Source organism: Nelumbo lutea, chromosome 4, assembly GCF_056320005.1.
Source record: "Nelumbo lutea isolate HS-2025 chromosome 4, American lotus-T2T, whole genome shotgun sequence".
Lineage (NCBI taxonomy): Eukaryota > Viridiplantae > Streptophyta > Magnoliopsida > Proteales > Nelumbonaceae > Nelumbo > Nelumbo lutea.
This window is the reverse complement of record NC_142687.1, coordinates 39,997,056-40,019,357: the sequence shown is the minus strand read 5'-3', so window position 1 is coordinate 40,019,357 and position 22,302 is coordinate 39,997,056.

Sequence of the window (22,302 nt, the reverse complement as noted above, 5' to 3'; positions counted from 1 at the left end):
AATCCACAGAGCATAAAAGAAATAGCTTGTCTACAGAGAAAAGAAACAGCGAATCCACAGAACAGAAAAGAAATAGCTTATCTACAGAGAAAAGAAGAAAAATTCTTGAGTGATGCTCAGACTCTTTGATGATACTGCAACCAGATTCAATGTCCATATATAAGAGTGGAATTAGAAAGCTTATCCACTTCTATTTTGGAAACGCTGAAACGCGTTCTTCCGAATTTAAAGGATTTTGCATGGAAGTCGGACATGAAAACCAACTCCGATAAACACACTGATTCAGCGAAATAATCATCGGGAATTTGGACACTCACTCGTTCCGACAGATCCCGAGAAATATAAGATTATTTTAGTTGGAATGTTAAAGTGGGTAATGTCGGCCCACGGGTGATTCGGCCCGGGTAACTTCCATGTCGTTATAGGCCGAGAGTTTTATTATACTACTTTATTCTAATTTTATTTTATTATTTCATATATAAACAAGTGCATAGGGTCTGCTAGCTGGGCCTTTGGCCATGTCCAGCTTCCCTCTTGGGGATTCATCCGACATCTGATCAGATTATGTATTTATGTAATCAGATGAGATTCGGATGTTGCAATTTATACAATTGAATCGGATTTAGATAGATTTGGCTTTGCCCTATATTATAATATTTATTGATTTTAATATATAAATTTTATATAATTATATTTAAATTAAAAAATTATATTCTCTATATTATATTACATATGGATTTATATATATAATAAATTCAGTATGTTATATTTATATTAATTTATTATATATAAAAGTTAAAAAGTAATTAAATTTTTATTTTTTCCAATATTTTAACTTTTAACCGAGTAAACCAAATTCTCACCCCTAAGCCTAGTCGAACCCATGATCACCCCTAGACAAGAATAAGGAATGATAAGGCTAAAAAAAAAAAAAGAAAGAAACTCTCTCATTAATCTTCAAAGCCTTTGAATGTTCTACTCATCTTTTATAGAATTTGCTCTTTTTAAGATTTTCAATTGCAATTAATTGAACAAGGGAAGTGAGAAAGAGTGAAAGTTTCATCATATAATCAGTGATTCAATTGTTCCCAACCAAACCCATATGTATGGAGTGACAATCGGGACATATGCAGCTTTTATTGTCACTTACAACATCTATGGGTGGATCTAGGGCTCCGTTCTGGTTCAATGTAACATCATATCCAGCATTTGTTGCATCCTTCATTAGCTATTTCTAGAACTATAGAAATCATCCCTCCATGGATTTAGGATTAAAACCAAGATAGGAATAATAAGAAAGATCTTTTTTCTCTCTTCTCCACAACATTCATATAAAGAGCTAATCTTGAAACACTAGATCTTGCCTAGGGTTAGCAATCTTGACCCCAACCCATTTGACCCACCCATACCTACCCAATTTATTGGCGGGTCAATATGGGTCGAGTAACTTATTAGGGTTAGGGTGGATTGGGTCGAGGGTATCCATTAGGGTCAAGATGGTTTGGATAGCGCGAATAAGATGAATTGGGTCAAAGTCAACTCTATCTATACTTACCAAATCTCAAAAAGATAATTGAAGTGACTCAAACACGTCTCTCAACACATCCACATCTAGTTACAATAACAAACCACCATGCCACATCTCATTTTGTAATTAAAAGAGAAATAAAATAGATTCTATTAACTTTAGTGTTCACAAGCAATTTTACTTTACATGAAAGCATTTTTACAAAGGCAATTTTAAAAAATAATTTTATGAAAAGGACTTTTACGAAAGCACTTTTACAAAAGTACTTTTACACAAACACTTTTGTGAGAGCACTTTTATAAAGTACTTTTACAAAAATATTTTTACATGAAAGCACTTTAAGAAAGTACTTTTACAAAAACACTTTTATGAAAGCATAAAAGCACTTTTATAAAAGTACTTATATGAAAGTACTTTTACATGAAAGCACTTTTATGAAAATGCTTTTACGAAAATACTTCTATGAAAGCATAAAAGCACTTTTATAAAAGTACTTTTGTGAAAGCACTTTTGCTTTCACACAAAAGCATTTTTGTAAAAGTACTTTTACGAAATCACTTTTATGAAAGTCCTTTTCATAAAAGTAATTTTACACTAAAGCACTTTTATAAAAGTACTTTTGCGAAAGCACTTCTATAAGAGATGCACTTCTTTTGCATTTTCTACAATTTTTTGCTATTTTCTACATATTCTGTAATTTTTTTTGTATTCTTTTTGCAAATTTTTGATATATTTTTTTTACATTTTCTAAAATTATTTGGTATTTTCTACATTTCTAGAATTTTACTGCTATTTTCTACATTTTCTGAAATTTGTTAGTATTTTTCTGCATTTTCTACAAATTTTTTGGTGCTCTGTTGCATAATGTTTTGAATTTTCTGTAATTGTTTTGGTATTTTCTACATTTTTCATAATTTTTTGGTATTTTTTGTATTTTTTTGAAATTTTTGTATTTTTTGCATTTTTTGCCATTCTCTACTATTTTTGCATTTATCTACTTTTTTTTTTTTTTTGCATTTTTGGGTATATGGATTGACTTGAATTTTTTTGTCACATGGTAGTCTTGAGAGAGATGATTCTCTCAAAAATGTTTTTTTCGGATATACAGGTTAACCAAACTTGTTCCTTTCATGTGTTAGTCTTAGAGAAATGATTTTCTCAAAAATGTTTTTTCTTTCGGGTATATAAGTTGATATAACCCAGTTCTTTCACACAGCATCCTTGAGAGAGATTATTCTCTCAAAAATTATTATTTTGGGTATACAAGCCATCCCGACCCACTTTTGTATTTATAGGTGAGGGTGGTTAAGGATCAATATAGGTGGGTCAGGGTGGGTTATGACCCTTTAACAAGGATTAATGATGGGTCATGGTGGGTTGGTGGGTCAATATGGGTGGATTGGTAACTTGGCATTCAACCCTTACCCAACCAACCCATTTGCCACCCCTAATCTTGTCTTAGGTGTTATTTGGACCATGGTCGTTTTAAGTAGAAATGCTCCCACATCAACACCACATGGGCATTTTTATTCTAACGGTTATAATTGTATTTGGTTGATCAGGACGATTGAACTCAAAACGTCCATGCAATGAATCATTGGAAAATCAGAATTGGATATCTTCATTTCGGATCGGATTTAGATCACTCATCATCGGATTTGGATATTTGACATCCTTATCGGATTTGAATCTAAATCAATATTTATGAGATCCGACTGAAACTTTGGATTAGATTAGATCGGACCTATAGTTTATTGGATAAAATTCGGATATACCCTGATTCAAATATGATCCGATCCATTTGCATCCCTACTATTTAATAGCACCTTGTAGTTGACAATAAGGCTCAGTTTGGAAGGAGTACAAATACAAATATGTACACTACAAATACATACAATATAAAACAAAACTCAAGGTTTTGTGCTCTACCTATTTGTATTTGTATTTCTTCCAAATGGAGCCTAAAGATCAAACATGTTGAGGAAGATTAGAATTATTCGGTAGAGATTTAACTAAGCCTAATTTTTTCTTGCATTGCTTGAGCTTCCACCTCTAGAGGAATAGAAAATTTAATCTTAAGGGATCAATCATAGCATAATGCTTCATCACTATCACAAAACAATACTAATCCCATTATAGGAGATTCTAAGTGCACCATTCACATTAAAGAGAAAATATGCAAAGGAGGATTAAATTCTCCTCCAATAAGGATTTAAATACAACAAGAGAATCTCCATCAAATATATACATTAGATAACTTAAGATCACCAATAAACTTTTTTTTTTTTTGCACAACTTGAGCTTAAGGGATCTATCATAGCATAATGCTTCATCACTATCACAAAACAATACCAGTCCATGAAAGACAACATTAGATAGCTTAAGATCATCAATAAATCTTTTTTTTTTCTTGCACAACTTGAGCTTCCACTTTTAGAGAGATAGAGCATTCAACCTTAAGAACTCTACCATAGCAAAACTGCTCCATCACTATTATAAAACAATAAATTATTACTATCAAATTTATATCTCAAACATAAAGAAATGGCATCTTTTAATTAAAATCGGTAACAACATTAACAATAAAATAATTATTATAATATTAAAACAATTTTATTTGTCAATGTCATCTATGAGTATAATCCCTTTTCCTAAGATTGTGCATAATTATTTTTTTTTAAATTATAGGTATAAAGGTACACTACCACGATGATGATGATGTCATCACCAAGTTGTGTTTCCTCTAAATCTCTTTGGGCGCATTAATTGTTTCTCAATCAGTTTCCAATTGTTTTACAATGAATGTGTGTTAGGCTTAGGTGGATCATTAGGTTAATTTAACAACATTGTATCATCATACAAATACTTTGCAACCATCGTAGTATTAGATTGTTTTTTAGATATATTATTTTTGCACTTTTTAATTTTTCTCGAGTTCTAAGTATGCTTCAGCTAATCTTTCAGTCAATTTGAGAGTATTTTTGGAATTTTATAAAAGTCAGGGCCTCAAGGATCCAAGATTATAGATACATAGAGCCTAGAAAATCAAACCCAATGACACCAAAATCACCCAAATTCAATACTGTTTATCCCTTTATCTTTAGACCCAAAGCCGTAATCAATTCCGATCGTTCGGTCGGAGTCATTTTGACTTTAAACCTCATTTCATATCAAATCAGAAATCCAAAACCACAGGCACAAAGAATCCAAAAATCCAAATTCAATAACATCAAGATCACCCAAATTCGACACCGTTTACCCTTTCATCTCAAAGTTTGAAGGTAGAATCGATTCTGATCATCAGAGCGGAATCATTTTGATCTTGAACCTAAAACCCAAAAATTTAAATCCAAATAATTAGAAATTTTGATGTTTGTTCATGCTATTTTACTTGTTTATTACTAATAGCATGTGAATTATAACAGTTTTCTGATGACTAACTTATGAAAGATTGTTTATCCATTATAATAAATCATGAAACTGATGATAAATAATCTTATTGGCCTTGTCAACCATCGCACATGAACTTTTTGAAATTATGACTTGAAACAATATTTTAACTCATTCATTTATTCATCAAGAAAATGTGTCATACGGTGTAAGGCCTTTAATACTTCTTGTTGCGACTATCTTATTTATTATCACTTCATGAGCATCAATGCTTATCCACCAATACGATGTGGTACAACTTGATTGATAGAAGGGGATATCGTATCAATACACACAAATCAGGGGGTACATGCCAATTGTAGCATGTCACATACCCCTCCTTTGTCATATCAATATGATACACCTTGTGTATTAATATGATATGAAAGGGGGGGCCTCCCCTTTTGCCAAATGGCAGTAATTTAATTACTGCCATTACCGATTATAATACCGTTATCTATTTATTTTAATCCGATTTTAATAATTACTAATTAATATAGTAGTTTAATAAATACATAATTAGTGATTATAATTAATAATTACTGTTATTATAAATATTGTTAATAAATAGATATTTACTTTAAATTAAAATTATAAATACTTTTATTAATAAATACTATATTATTAATAAATTTAGTAATTATTGTTATATTAAAAATAATTAAAAAAGTTATTAAAAGTATTGTTATTGATTATTTAATAAAATATTATAATTACTGACTATTGCAAATAAATACTATTAATTTAGTTTAATTTTGGTAATCATTAATTTAATGAATATTGTTAATAAATCCTATTCATAAATTTAATAGTTACTGTTATATTAAATATAACTAAATATTTTCTGACTATTGCAAATAAATACTATTAATTTAGTTTAATTTTGGTAATCATTAATTTAATGAATATTGTTAATAAATCCTATTCATAAATTTAATAGTTACTGTTATATTAAATATAACTAAATATTTTTATTAAAACAATCATTACTGATTATTTAATAAAATACTATAATTACTTACTATAATTGATAAATGTTGTTAATAATTAAATATTTAATAAATAATGTTAACAAAAAATCAGCAAAAATAATGTTTGTCTTTTTGCTTATTGAATTTCTTTGGTTTAAATTTTTGGGTTTTGTGCTTTGAAGATTGTTACATAATGTTAGTTAAAAATACTATTTGCATTTAGCTTAATGAGTTGCTTCAAGTTTCTAAATATCAACACGGGCCGATACGCCATGTGTCGATGCTTTTTTTGAAATTAGTTCAGAGGGGCTGGTGTAGGGCTTAGTTACCCTTTGAACCAGTGGTTGACCCAATACAACCCCTGTAGGGGCATATCGGGAAGCCACCGGCATGATACATATCAGTTGATATGGGCCAATATGTGTCAATACTTTGAACCTTGGATTGCTTTGGTTTACATTTATAGATTTTGTGCTTTAAATATTGTTACATATTGTAAGTTAAAAATATTGCTATTTGATTTTTTTTTTGAAATTTGATAATTGTTATACCTAAAATTGTCAAATAATGTAACAATAACAATTATCAAATAATTATAAAATTATCAAATATAAATTAAAAGAAATTACCATTATTAGACATAAATTACCAATATTTATAGAAAAATTACTAAAAAAAATCAAAAGAAATTATCACAAATTAGTAGACTTTAGGATGATAATTACTTGAAATTATCAAATAATATAATCCTAAATAAATTAAAATAATTTGCTAAAAATTATCATAAATTAGTAGAGATGTCCAAATATAGCCACTAAATTCCATAAAATCGATAAATTACTATAGTTTACTAATAAACTATCATATAATAAATATAATACATTAGTATATATTTACCAAGAAATTAGTATATAATAGAAATTGTCAGAAATTAGTAGAAATTATATAATAGAACTAATTTCCACTAATTGACCAATAAACTATGATATAATAAGTATAAAAAATAAGTATATATTGACCAAGAATTCTCATAAATTAGTATAATAGAAATTACCATAAATTAGTAGAACTTAGGATGATAATTACTTCAAATTATCAAATAATATGAACATAAATAAATTACAATAATTTGTCAAAAATTGCATTTCGTTTTCCTATGCATCGCACGGGTCCCCGCTAATTGACAGTATTTTATCGATATTTATCGCTTCATATAATCAATAGTTCATTTGTTCCTAACCGAATCCCTCTAGTGTAATCTATTATTGTTGTCACTTACAACATGTAAAGATGGAACTAGAGTTCCTCCTTTTGGTTCTCTCTAACATCATATATTGTGCATCTTTTGCATCCTCCATCAGATATACTTGGAACTATAGAAACCCTACAAAGGTTTAGAACATAGACAAGAACAATGAGAAAGATGTTTTTTCTCCTTTCAAAATAAGGAGCCAATCTCTATACATGAAAAGGTAGGATTTTCATTCAAAGTGGAAACGCTAGTTCTTACCTTCATTGATCTCAAGCAGGTTGTACAATATTAATTGGGAAAGTGAATTTACTTGCTTAGTTAGACTTTTTCTTTTTTTTTTTTTTAACAAAATAAGTGACACAAAAACACATCATATACACAAACTTTTTTTTGGATAAATTACACACAAAAACTGTAATTGTAATATATACAATCCTTTTCCAACACCAATCCCAATTCAGTTTTCAACCAAACCCAACTCAACGCAGGTCCTAGCTTAAGACTTACTCAGGGTGCAGATAAACCTAAATCATCAGCCTGAAGCCCAGCCCATTCATTGAAACCTTTTATATTATATTTCTAAACCTTGTTTTTGTATTGTACATATTTATATTTATACTCTTCCCAAACTGAACCTAAATCTCAAATGAAAAACCTATCAAAATTTTCTAGTCTGGGCTTTGTCTCTAATCAAACCTACAAGGTCCACAGCTAGTGCATGTTTGGATTTGCTTCCCTTATGCTTTGTTTGGATTAGGTGGCTGAAATGGAATCTGAAATTCAATGGATAATGGAATGACTAGGCTATCAAGGTAGGGGTGCAAGTTGGGTGAAGTTGGATTAGGATTTTGCTAAATTTTCAATGGTTCTGAGCTTAATGTAGTTGAAATTCTTCAAACCCGGCAACCCAACTTGCACTCCTATATCAAAGTGACCGGAAAAGCGACATTAGATCTGCTCTCCCTTATGGAAGCCAAACAGAGGAATAGGAAAAGTAGTGGATTTCTGAATATTGTTTTCGTGTTTGGGTCCCAGTCCAAATGCAGCCCATTGAATCTAAAATAGGTTCAAAACTCATTTTCAACTTCTACCAACTGATCACTAATCTACTGCAAGAAAAGATATTAACATTGATTTTCAAGTCTTTCAAGACTCTCTTTTTGGAATGTTCAGTAAATCAAAGCACGTTCAGTATGGGATTCCCTAAAGTGGAAGACTTGTGTTCATTATTTTTTAAGCCAATTGTTGTGATCATATATTAATACTTGACTTAGAATTAATTAATAAGATGAATTTGATTTCTTGGATCTAGATTTGGCTAAGACTTTGCTGGACATATTGTTGGTAGCTGAAGTCAATGTAGCAGTTAGGCACTTAGTGCAGCATGAAAGGGCTTGTATTATTATAAGAACAAGTGGGGCCAGATCAAGCCAATTGGATGGTCTTCATTGTTCAATCTATTTCTTCAATTAAATAGTTTAAAATGAAAATGGACATAAGCCTGATGATCCTGTCCCTTTTGTCCATCTTTCCTACCAACTCTCCATCTGTCCATTGAGCCAAGCTAACTATCTTGCTTAATCAATTGGGTTGGTTGGATCGAACCTAGTGTTCTGGGTTCATAACTGTTGGGTGGCAATTTCTGATCCATCCCATGTGGTCCGCCCAATCCATCCTGGTAAAACCCATCTAAACCCAAGTAATTACTTAATAGGTTGAAAATGGGTTTAATCAGCTATTGGATAGATCTAAAAATGAATTGGACTAAATTGGATTATGGATTATAGCAAAAAAGTTTGGATTATGGATGGATTTGAGATTTATATAGCAAGTATCAATCTATTGATGTTCTGGATTTTTCTCTAAAAGTGCAAATTAGTTTGGGTTGGTTGGTTGAGAATTTGTTATAATTTAAATGGCCCAACACCTCTCTACCCCCCTCTCTCTCTCATCAATCTCTCCTTAAAATTGTAACTAATGTGGATAAAGTGGGGTAGATTTTAAATTTAAATGGGTTGAAATAGAAAGATTGCATTAGATGCTGGTCGGGTTGGACCCAAGAAAATGGGTGATTAAGTGATGTGAGTTTTAAATGGGTGGGTTTCTCCTTAACCGTAGGGATGCAAATGGATATGATCATATTCTAATTAGGTATATCTAAATCCAATCCGACACTGTTTATGTCGGATCTGATCCGATCTGATCTGATAGGGCTCGATTTGAATTTAAATCCTATCGGTAAGTCGGATCTTTGGATTTGATCTGATCCGAATTGTTTTATTTAAAAATTAATAAATTATTAAAAGAAAAATAAAATATACCAATTTAAATAAAGAAAAAACAAAAATATAAGTAATTTTTAATTATTTTCATCATATATATACATGTTTTTATAAAAAATAAATAATATAACAAATTTATAAAAATACAATATAAATAATATATTTATAAGTAAATAAATAACATATATATATATATATATATATATATATATATATATATATATATATATATATATATATATATATATATATAAGAGGTGATCCTAATTCGACCAAATAGGATCGGATTGGATCCCATTCACCCCTACTTAAACCGAACCCACCCAACTTCCATGCCCAAATTAGTCTCTAAGTGGATCAGATATAATTTGATTCAGATTTGAATCCCAATTCATTTATGTTGCGTTTGGGTATTAATTAGATCGAATATGTTATTTATAATATATGCATACTACCGGTTATGCGTATATATGCATACTAGCAAGGGCCCATGCGACGTATGGGATGGAGCACCCCTCCTTGTTCCTCTCCCATATAAGTCAAGACACTCTACTCCATCCTTGTTCTGACCTCAATGGCAGGGTGAGGCACCCATTCCCCGTCTGGGATGGGGAATCCCCAAAATTTCCCTACTCTGAGGCAACCACCTAAAAAAATATAATTCATGGATATTTTACAAATAGGATTATGGGAATTTGGGGGCACTTTAGGAATTAGAAAATAACAATTTGGAGGTATTTTATAAATGAAATTATGGGATCTTAGGATTATAAGAATTTGAGGAAAACTTAGAGATATTTTAAAAATCAATATTAAATCTATTGATATTTTACTAACTTACTATCAAGTTTAGGGAATTATATGCAAACCCCATCCCTAATTTGGGGAAAAAGTATTTTCCTTGTCCCCACCCCGTCTCTGCCTCGTTCCCATTTAAGATTTGAGAAAACTTGCTCCATTCGGGGTAGGGCATTTTAGGACCCCAGTTTTATAGGGAAAATTGCCATCCCTACAATTCTAATAAACTCTATAATTAATTAATTAACAATAAATTAAATAGCAATAAGTTTACAATATTTTATGCTAATTTCCAAAAAATTATTGAAATTTCTATTATAGTAGTAATGTATAGTAAATAAATTATTTTCAACAACAATAAATTAAAGTGAATTATTTAATTTTAAGCCTAAATTACTTACTATTAATCAAAGTAAATGTAATTAATGTAATTATGGTAAATTACATTATTTTTAATTAAAAGTAAACCATTTTAATTAATGTAAAACCAAGTGGTCTAGATCGGTGTGGATAAACTTAATAATTTTCCTAAATTATTTAATGATTATTTATTGAAATAATAAAAATGGATCATTACTTAAATAATTATGAAACAAATTTTGATAGATTAATTTCATAACTTAATTTTCCTAAACTTTGTAATAATTATTTAGTTGGATAATAATAATGGATTGTTGTTTAAATAGTTTTGTAGAATATTTTTTCATACATTAATTTCAAAATAATTATGGATTATTAGTTAAGGAGTTTCCCTAAATTATTTGATAATTGTTAACTATAATTATTCATTTTATAGAAAATAGTAAATTATGCTAATTAGTAATATCTTTATCAATAAATTATTATTGTAAAATTTTAATGAAAATTTATTAATTTAGAAAGGTTAATGTAAATTATTCTAAAAGTTGAAACATTTATTAATAACCAAAATTTAATAAATAATGGATTGTTTATTAATTTTTGGTAGATTATTAAATTATTTAATATTTGTTAAATAATGGATTATTTCTGAAATAATTATTTCATAATTTTTGGTAGAATATTTTTCAGAAATTTTTAATAATTTTCATAACTAATGGATTATTTTCCCCTTATTCTCACTCTCCTTAATTTATTTGAAATCATGTCTATAGATATAAATGTTGTTTGATTTGGAAAACCAAATCTTAAAAAGTTATGGCCCTCTTTTTAGGGGAAAGTGGAGAGAATAGAGGGGATTTAGAGAAAAAAGTGAAGGAGAGGATAAAAACTATATATTGAGCTAAATAAGGAGAGAAGTTAGGTTGTTATAAACGGTGAGAGGTGTAAGTTGTGGGGGAGAGAAAGAACCCAATGGGAAGGGGACGAATGAAGAGAGAGGGTATTCAAATGGCAAATTTGGAGTGGTGGGAAGGGGGGAGGAGAGAGAGTCAAGTAGAATGTAGGGTTGCGGTAATGGAGCAAGGAGAAGCAATATATATATATATATATATATATATATATATATATATATATATATATATATATAGTTAGATAGATAGATAGATAGATATTATTGTTTAGTATTAAAATTCATTGGACCTCGAGTCGGCTAGCTCTGGACGCACCGATTCTTCTCTGGACGCCCCGAGGCACAAAGACCTCGGGTCGGCTAGCTCGGCATAACTGGCTGCAGGCAGCCCGTCACTTAAAGGACGGTCCAGTTCAGGGCATTTCGCAGGAGAACAGCTCGGTATACCATAGGAGAGCTTCCTGCCCGACCGCCGTACCTGACAAACTTGCGAATTGCAGGCATGTCCCCTCGCCGCACCTGCCACCTTTAGGAAGGCGTCCCACACCAGACAGACACGTACCCTACATGACGGCCCCGTGCGTGCCACCTCAGCCCTGCCTGTAGTGGCTATGGCAGACTGACAGTGGCGGTTATACCTGCCCTGTCAGAAGTCAGAGGGCCGATAACAATGGAATTCAGCTATAAGGAACTTACCCTCAAGGAACAAGGTATCTGAAAATCACTAACGCAACCTACACTCTTAGCCTTCGTTCTCTTGTTGCTTCCTGTATGCAATACTAACTTAAGCATCGGAGCGTTCTCACTGGGAAACCCCCCAGGAGTTCTTCCTCCTTCCTCTCGTTACAGGTACATTTCAGGAGCCACGCGAGCACCAGCTAGGAGTGACCGGATTATGCTACATCATTTGGCACTGTCTGTGGGAAACGCTTCAAAAAGCCTTTCTCTCTGAACTTTTTCAGTTCCTTCTTCTTCCTTGAAACAATCCAACGCTCATGGCTTTCTCTAGCAATGTCGGACGAAGCACGGAGATAGATAACTCCAGGGAACAACCCCAGCTTCCTACTGTTTGTATCGGACAATTCACCGTCCCCCTCTCAGCAGACGGAGTCCCCAACTTGAACATGCCTCTCATAATGGCACCTGTCATCGCCCCACTCCCCGCTATAGTCGGAACGACGTTCAGCAAGGCTTCGGTTGTGCCCCCAGCGGCCAGCCCGAACCAGCTGGAGGACCTGGTGTAGTGCATGAGGGCCATGCATGCTCAAATGCAACAGTTCCAACAACTTCAACTCTACCAACATCATGTACTGCACCAGGTCTCCCGGTATCAGTATCACCAGCAGTTCCCCCAGCTGCCCCAACCTCAGCTTCAGCAGCCTCAGCTCTCGCCTCAGCGTCTAGCTTCGCAGCAAGCCAAATCTCGCCGCCAGAGCGAGCACTTTGACCGAGGAGAGGCCCCCCAAAATCTCCCAAAAAACTAGGCCTCCCCCCATGGTAGACAGGAGAGACCGGCTACCCCGATCTCATCGCGGGCAGACAGGTCGGGAGGACCCCGGTTCGGTAGGTCTACGTTGCCTCGACAGTCAAAGTTTGGAACCCTGATCCTTGAAAACCAGTTCGAGATCCTGGCAACAGATTCCAAGTAGGATCCTCCTGTCCGTAGCCATCACCAGCGGACCAAGCTACTCCTGGTGCAAACCATTCTGGATAGCGGGGAGGTGAGCAGCACGAACATCGAGCCCATCAAGAAGTAGAGACGCCGCCGCCGAGTTCGCCGATCTGTCACCCACGATTTGCCCGAGCTTATGGGCAAAGAAGAGGTAGGCTCAGCCGAAGCCAAAGCTCCCCTCTCGGCTCCGTCCCCCTGTCTTCCGAACTCCTAGCAGTCCCGATGCCCAAGGAATTCAAGCTCCCCCCTCTCGATAAGTATGATTGGTCGTTTGACCCGAATGATCATGTAGACGTCTTTCAGTCATAGATGCACCTAGTGCGAGCCAGCGAGTCGTGCATGTGCATGGCCTTCTCCACTACTTTTAGGGGAGCAGCCCACACGTGGTACTGAAAGTTGGCGCTCGGGTCAATAAGAGGTTGGGCGCAGTTCACACAAGCTTTCACATCCCACTTCATCACCAGCAAACGCTGCCCGCGAATTGAAGAAGGCATCTTCAACGTAGCACAAAGAGAGGGAGAGTCCATCCGGAGCTATATCAAGCGGTTCAACGATGCTTGTATGCAGATACCGCGCCTGGACCCCGCCATATGCCTTGTTGCACCCAAGAAGGGTGTGAGGCACAAAGAGTTCAAGTGGCACATGGTCGTCAACCAACCTGTGACCATAACCGAGTTTCTAAAGCTTGCAGATAAGTTCATAGCCATTGAAGAGGTGATCAACCAGAAGGGCGAAGGCGCACCCGAGAAAAGAAAGAGAGAAGGAGAGCCTTCCAGTCAAGGGGACACTCAAAGAAAAAAGGAAACAGTTCGGGGAGCAAAGCTGGGTCAATTGTTCCAAGCTCCTGCACCAGACCGAGCTGATTACACCCCACTAAACGCGAAGCGGGCTGAAATCCGGATGGCAATCAAGGATGCCTTATACGTGAAGTGGCCACCCCGTTTGAGGGGGAATCCCAATGAAAGAAATAAGAGTTTGTATTGCAATTTTCACAAAGACCACGATCACAATACCGAGAGTTGTAAAAACCACTACGACGAGATAGAGGAGCTCATCCATCGCAGATATTTGAGAAACTTTGTACAAAATAATAATAATAACAATAGCAATAGAACAGGTCAGCAAGGAGAGCACGGTAAAGATGCTCCCGAGTCTAGCAACAGGCCGACCGAACAACCACAGCAGGCAGCCTCCGGAGGAGAGGCCAGTTTGGGGGACCATTCACATGATAATGGGAGGTTCGATCGTTGTGGGTTGCACCTTAGCAGCAGCTCGGACGTCAGTTCGTGAGGCCACCCGAGAAGAGCAGAACCCCCCAAAGCGGCCGAAGACGGGAGATCCAATTTTCTTCTTAGAAGACGATACGCAAAGGGTCCACTACCCCCATGATGACGCACTCGTAATAAAGCTAAGAATCAATGACTTCGAGGTCAGGCGCGTACTCGTGGACTCAGGCAGCTCAACCAACATCCTCTTCAAAGCTGCGTTTGATCAGCTTTAGTTGTAGAGAAGCGATCTAAGGCCTACGGACACCCCTTTAGTGGGCTTCAACGGAGGGGAAGTCCGCCCCCTTGGGAAAATAACAGTACCTATAGAGATCGGCACATGGTCTTGTGTGGTCAGATTCGAACACAACTTCCTGGTGGTAGCGACCCCCTCTCCCTACAATGCCATAATAGGTCGACCGATCACCCATGTCCTACAGGCGGTGGTCTCCACTTACCACTTGGCTATGAAGTTCCTAACAGATTTCAGTGTGGGAGTAACGCGGCGCGACTAGCTCGAGTCCCGCAAGTGCTACGACGCCGCCCTAAAGAGGAAAATCAAGGTGGTCGATGACCTCGAACTGGAACGACCCACAGAGTAAGGCAAAGAGAAAGCCGCGCCCACAGAAGAAACAGTCGCGGTCCTGACCTCAATAGCAGACCCAGCTCGGATGCTTCAGATCGGCGCTTTCGTCCAGGAGCCCCTACGATCCGAACTGGTAAGTTTTTTACTTCAAAATTTAGATATTTTTGCATGGTCCGCGGCAAAAATGTTTGGTATAGACCCCGAAATCATAACTCACAAGCTGAACACTGATCCTGTAGTTAGGCCCGTTAGACAGAAGAAATGCAACCTAGCCCCGGAATGGTGGAAAGCGGTCAACAAGGAAGTCGAGAAGCTCCTCGCAGCGGACTTCATAAGAGAAGTCCACTACCCGAGCTGGGTAGCCAACCCCGTCCTGGTAAAGAAGGCCAACGGCAAGTGGCGCATGTGCGCCGACTACATCGACCTGAATCAAGCTTGCCCGAAAGACTGCTTCCAGCTCCCCATAATCGACCGTTTGGTGGATGCGACTTCAGGGCATGAGTTGCTAAGTTTCTCGGATGTCTATTTTGGCTATAACCAGATCAAGATGGACCCGACAGACGAAGAAAAGACTGCCTTCATCACGGAGTTCGGCCTATACTGTTACAAGGTTATGCCCTTCGGGTTAAAAAACGCAGGGGCAACCTTTCGAAGGCTTGTAAATAAATTGTTTGCACTGTTAATCGGCAGAAAAAGTAGAATGCTATGTTGACGACATGGTCGTCAAAACTCAATTCTCACATGAATTAATAAAAGACTTGCATTCCGTTTTTGAAATTTTGTGTAAGTTTAACATGAGATTAAATCCGAACAAGTGTGTGTTTGGTGTGACCTCAGGTAAATTCTTGGGATACATCGTTAACCGGCATGGCATTGAAGCCAACCCGGATAAGGTTAAGGCCATCTTAGACATAAGATAACCCAGTAAGTTGAAGGAGGTTCAGAGGTTGAATGGCCGCATAGCCGCCCTGAGTTGCTTCATGTCCAAATCGGTGGACCGCTGTCTGTCGTTCTTTAAGGCAATCAAGAGTAAAGGGTTCGAGTGGAACTGAGACTGTCAGCTCGCGTTTGACGAGTTCAATAATTACCTTGCTAGTGTGCCGATTTTAACTCGGCCCGAAGAGGGCGATGTTTTGGAACTGTACCTCTCGGCGAGCAACGAAGTGGTCAGTTCGGTACTAATAAAGGAAGTAGATCGGGTCCAACAACCCATCTTTTATGTTAGTAAAGTATTGTAGGGAGTAGAAACGAGATACCCAGAGATGGAGAAGCTAGCATACGCATGGATGATTACAGATCGGAAGCTCCGGCCGTACTTCCAAGCTCATACTGTTATCATCCTTACCGACAAACCTCTGAGGTAAGTCTTGCTTAAGCCCGAGGTCTCTAGTTGGTTGACGAAGTGGGCCATTGAGCTCAGCGAGTACGAACTCCAGTAAAAGCCACGAACTACCAGTAAGGCCCAAGCCTTAGCAGATTTCATAGCCGAATGCACATTCAGCTCCAAAGTTCCCATTCTGGTTGAGCGCGAGGCTCCCACCTCAGGTGAGCCCGAAGCTCCCGGATCGGTCGAGTCTGAACCCCGTGAAGTAGTAGCTAGTGTGGCACCTCTCCTAGCTCGGCCAACCATGAGCTGGGATGAGGAACCCTAGATCCTTCACGTAGATGGCTCCTCAAACCAACAGGGTAGTGGTGCCGGAATAGTTTTGCATGACCCAAGCGGCATAAAACTGGAGTACGCACTACGCTTCGAGTTCAAGGCATCCAACTATGAAGCAGAATACAAGGTATTGATAGCTGGACTAGCTCTAGCCAGAGAGGTAAAAGTCAAGCACATCGTTATCTGCAGCAACTCCCTGCTTGTGGTCAACCAGGTCACCGGCGAGTATGAAGCTCGCGAGCCAAAGTTAGAAAGGCCCTACTCAACTTCCAGTCACACTTTATCAGACAAATCCCTAGGTCAAAGAATGCTGAGGCCGACGCCCTGTCCAAGTTAGCCAGCACCAGTGACATCACCATGAGAACCGTATACATAGAGGACCTGTCTCGGCCTAGCATTCTCAGGGGGGCAGAGGAGGTCACTCCCGTTGATTCAACAGAGCCGAGCTGGATTGATCCACTCGCGAGCTTCTTACTACACGGGACCCTCCCTACAGATCGCAATGCAGCTAGAAGGGTGCAGCACCAAGCAGCCAAATATGTCATGATAGACTAACATCTATATCAGAGATCTTACACGCTCCCCTACTTGCGCTGCTTGCGACCTACCGAAGCCAAGCTCGTACTCCGCGACATTCATGAGGGTCTGTGCGGTGGGCACTTGGGGGGCAGGGCCCTCGCCCAAAAGGCACTTCGACAAGGGTATTATTGGCCAACAATGAAGGCAGACACTATTGAACTCGTCAGAAAATGTGACAAATGCCAGAGACATGCCAATATTCACCACCAACCCGCTGCCGACCTCAAGTATCTCACCAGCCTGTGGCCCTTTGCGCAGTGAGGCATTGATCTACTCGGGCCATTCCTGCCAGCAACGGGTGGAAGAAAGTTCTTAGTAGTGGCGGTGGACTATTTTACCAAGTGGGTAGAAGCCGAGCCCCTCGTGACGATCACAACCCGAAATGTCCAAAACTTCTTTTGGAAGAACATCATATGCCACTTCGGACTACCTCGGGTATTGATTTTCGACAATGGAAAACAATTCAAGGACATCAAATTTCAAGATTGATGCCGAAACATGGGGATCCAATAGAACTTTACTTCAGTCACACACCCTCAAGCAAACGGTCAGGTAGAAGTAACGAACAGAACAATCCTCCGCGGACTAAAGGCACGACTGGACCGAGCTAAAGGATTGTGGGCAGATGAACTACCTAGTGTCCTGTTGGCCTACCAGACCACGGAGAAAACCGCCATGGGAGAAACACCCTTCAATCTCACCTACGGGACCGAAGCAGTGATCCCCGCAGAGATTGAAGTACCTACGCTACGACTAGAAGAATACAGTGATCAGACAAATGAAGATGAGCTACGTACCAACCTTGATCTATTCGACGAAGTAAGGGACCTCGCATACATTAGGACCGCAGCCTACCAGCAGAGAGTTGCTTGGTACTATAACGCCAGGGTCAAGAAGCGGAACCTCCGCATTGGCGACCTGGTCCTTCATAAAGTTATGGTACCTGAGCCCGGCGCTGGCAAGCTCGGGTCCAACTGGGAAGGTCCTTACCTTGTGAAACGAGTGCTCAGGGAAGGAACATACGAACTCGAGACCCTCGAAGGGAAACAAATACCTTGAGCATGGAATATTGTCAACCTAAGACAATATTATTTGTAAGAATCGAGTAGGCCATGAGCCACTCCCAAGCCTAAGGGCCAGAATACCGAGCTAACATGACCTCGGCACAAGAAGACCCCAGTCTTCACTTTGGCTTGGGTGAAACCTAAGAACAGACTACGGGTCCCTTCTTAAGCCTAAGGGCCACAAGAAAACCCCAGTTGCCACTTCGGCATAGCAAACTGACAAAAACCTGGTTATCTCTAACCCTTAAGGGAAAGACAGCTCGGGTATGAACCCTACAGTGTCTATACCCTTGCCGCTCTTACTCAGCTCGGTAACCTGATAGTTTGGGGTAACCTGCGCAACCCGAAGTAACACAGCTTCACTCAGTCACCCTTACCGCCAATTCGGTGGCTTAACAGCTCGGGTAACCTGTACATTAAATTGACTAGCTTGGAGTCCGCCCACACTTAGAAGTATTTTTGCACTCAGAGATACTCGAAAGAAACTATATTTCATTAAAAAGAGAGTTCAGGTACAAGAGTTTTTACCCGAGCTCGAAGGCTCAGGATGGTACATTCACAGTTTAGAAAGGGAAAATATTAAGTTACAAATATAAAGAGCAAACTACTTCGGGGACTCGCCGCATCTATCAGGGACCCCCTCGGGGACAGTGTCTAGACCGGCGTACTCTGCTCCATCTTCGGGACCTTCATCCTTGGAATGGGGTCGTCTTTTGACTAACGCACGATGTCGTCAGTGATCCACGAAATAGTGATGGTGCTCGTGTCTAGCTCGGGGTAGAGGTGCCTAATCAGCCACCGACTGAGCTTGAAGCCCTTATGGTAGGCCTCCGTCATCACATCGTCAAATCTCGAAGACTTGATGTAGTCAATGACGGCTTAGGTCTTGGCCTCCTCAAGAGCACCTTCGAAGATTGTAGCCTTCTCCCTTATGTCCTCCTGGAGGTACCCCACTTCATGCTCCAGCTTCCCCTTCACCTCCTTGAGGCCTTGCACCTCAAGCTTCAAGGCATCTCGCTCAGCCTTGAGGTTGCTCACCTCGAGCCCTAAGGCCTCTTGACCGACCTTAAGGTCGTTCACCTCGGCCCTCAACTTGTCCTTGTCTCGGGCCAGCTCCCCCTTCTCTGCCATTAACATCTCGATGAAGCTCTTTTGAGCCAAGGCGTCACTCTCCAGGCGGTGAGCCTGACAACGGGCTGCCCCCAACTCAGTATGGGTTGTGCAAGATGACTTCTTAGCCTCCAGAGCCCACCTCAGGTGCCGATCTGATTGGAGGGTCAAGGCACGAATGGCGGTGTTTACTTGCGAAAGGGAAACCAGTAAAAAAAAAAAGAAGGAAAAAGAGAAAAAGAAGAGAAACTCACCACCATAGTATGAGTGACATCTCGGGCGCCGACTGACCAGGAGTGAGTTCAGCCCACTCGCTGACCTCCCCCGGGTATGCAACAAGCGTACTCTTCTTCAGGCTGCACTTGGGGTTCAGGAGGATTGGCTCCCCTGACCCTCCGATCTGGAAGCCGTCATCTCCACATCGTGAGTGGAGCTCTCGGAGGTCTCGATGGCATCTTCAGCAGGATGAGCCCCGGTAGTAGCGGCGTTAGCCTCGGTGATGCTTTCCCTAGCAAGTCAGGTAGGCTTAGCAACGGGCTCCACCGTCACCTCAGGCCCCTTGGGCACAACCCCCTCTTCCAAGTCTATGATGGGCACGACTGTCACCTCAGGCCCCAAGGCAGAGGTTTGCGGAAGTCGAGGCTCGACTGGAGCTGGCGGGGACCCAACGCGCGCCTTCTTTACCACGCGTTTCTTCGTCTTCATCTGGTGGAAGAGTCTCTGGTTGTCTATCTTTTCTGCCTCCATAGGACTTGCGGTGAAATACGACATCAGTAACTCGAAGCGAATATATGAGCGGAAAAGCCGAAGTGGAAAAAACCTACCCGGACTCAAGCCCGCTTGGACGAGCTTCTCCTCAGAGGTGAAGTCTTTATAATGCATCCCAAGCTTAGCCAGTGACTGGAGCTGCTTCTTGGTCTTCCCATCCAGGATGACACCAGGGTCTTGAACGGCTATCCTCCAATCGGTGGGGAAGGGCCACCCCGTGCTGCTCTGGACTACGAAGTAGTCCCGCTTCCAAGCTAGGACTTTGCTCGGGAGCTTGTGCATGAGTTTAAAACCTGGGCGGGAGACTGGTAGTAAGACCGCCTATGCCAAGGGAGAGCACCCGAAGCGCTCTTCTTTATGGCCAAGATCATACTAAGAACATCTAAATCTTTGGGAAGGGAATGGTCAAAACAAAGAGAAATGGACCCCACCACATTCTGTATGGGGTTTGGGTGGAGTTGGTCTAGGGTAATGTTAAAGTGTACCAACACCTCAACGATTAAAGGGTGAAGTGGAAGTCTAAACCCGGCTATCAGTTGTTCCCTGAAGATCACGATCTCGTTGGGACTGTGCTCCCATGGGAAGTTGCTAGTGGGAAGACTATATGAGTACTTGCTAGGAAGGCGGAACCTCTGTATGAGGTCCTAAAGCCTCTCCGAGGTCATTATGGAAGGCCCGAACTGATCTGGTTCCTGACCTTGGTGAGAGGTAGACACCAGATGACCTGAAGCCACCCATACTTCGGATGGATGGGTAGCAGAGGGGACATCCCGAGCCGAGGTACCTACCTCGGGCTCGTTGATGAGATCGTCTACACTAGATGACATACCGGACTAACAGAAAGAAGCAAACTAGAAGGGAAAAGGAAGCTCGGGAGGACTCACCAAAGAAATGCAACTGGATTGGAAGAACAGAATGAATTGGAGGACCCGAGCTAAGAAACCCCTGGCGAGAGCTCAAACGCTAACGATGAAGGCTTTGTGGTGGAGAAAATGGCCAAGGGACCCCCTATTTATAGCCGCAACCGCAGGTTCTTCGAGGCGAAAACGATTTAGCACATTTTTGACGTCGACGAAGTCCAAGTCGCGTGAAGTCCGCGCGTAACCTAGACATGACCCGGATCTCTTTTTGAACGAGCCAGGCGCTAGACCGGTACAGCTGGACGGAACACGTGATGATGTAGCACAAATACCGATGCCAAATCCACCCAACGCGTCATGAACTCCCCGCGCTAGGTCACCATCGCCAGCGCAAGGAGTGGGGGGCAATTGATGGAGGGTGATTTGGCTTGACCTTGTAGCTCTGGTACACGTAGGCATGACCTAGTTTAAACAGTGACTCAGCATGACAGCACAACGAACAAGAGCACAGCTCGGTGGGGAAGTCCCACCAAGTTCAGCACGACAACTCAGCAGGTAAACTACTCGTCGAAAGCCGCCTCGCCCGCACCTCCTCCCCGAGGTCAAGGGACTTCAGAGGGTCCCGAGTTCGGGGCACCCTGACCCCTTTTGAGACCTGAGCTCCTCCCAATGGACCTCGGGCCACTCCCAAGCAAGAACGCATCGATTCTTCTCTGGACGCCCCAAGGCACAACCTCAGGTTAGCTAGCTCGGCATAACCGTCTGCAGGTTGCCCGTCACTTAAGGGACGGCCCAGCTCAGGGCAATTCGTAGGAGAACAACTCGGTATACCATAGGAGAGCTTCCTGCCCGATCACCGTACTTAACAAACCTGTGAATTGTAGGCATGTCCCCTCACCGCGCTTGCCACCTTTAGGAAGGCGTCCCACACCTGACAGACACGTACCCTGCACAACGGCCCCGTGTGTGCCACCTCAGCCCTGCCTGTAGTGGCTATGGTAGACTAACAATGGCGGTTATACCTGCTCTATTAGAAGTCAGAGGGCCGGGAGCAACGAAATTCAGGTATAAGGAACTTACCCTCAAGGAACAAGGTATCTGAAAATCACTAGCGCAACCTACACTCTTAGCCTTCGTTCTCTCGTTGCTTCCTGTACGCAATACTAACTTAAGCATCGGAGCGTTCCCACCGGGAAACCCCCCGGGAG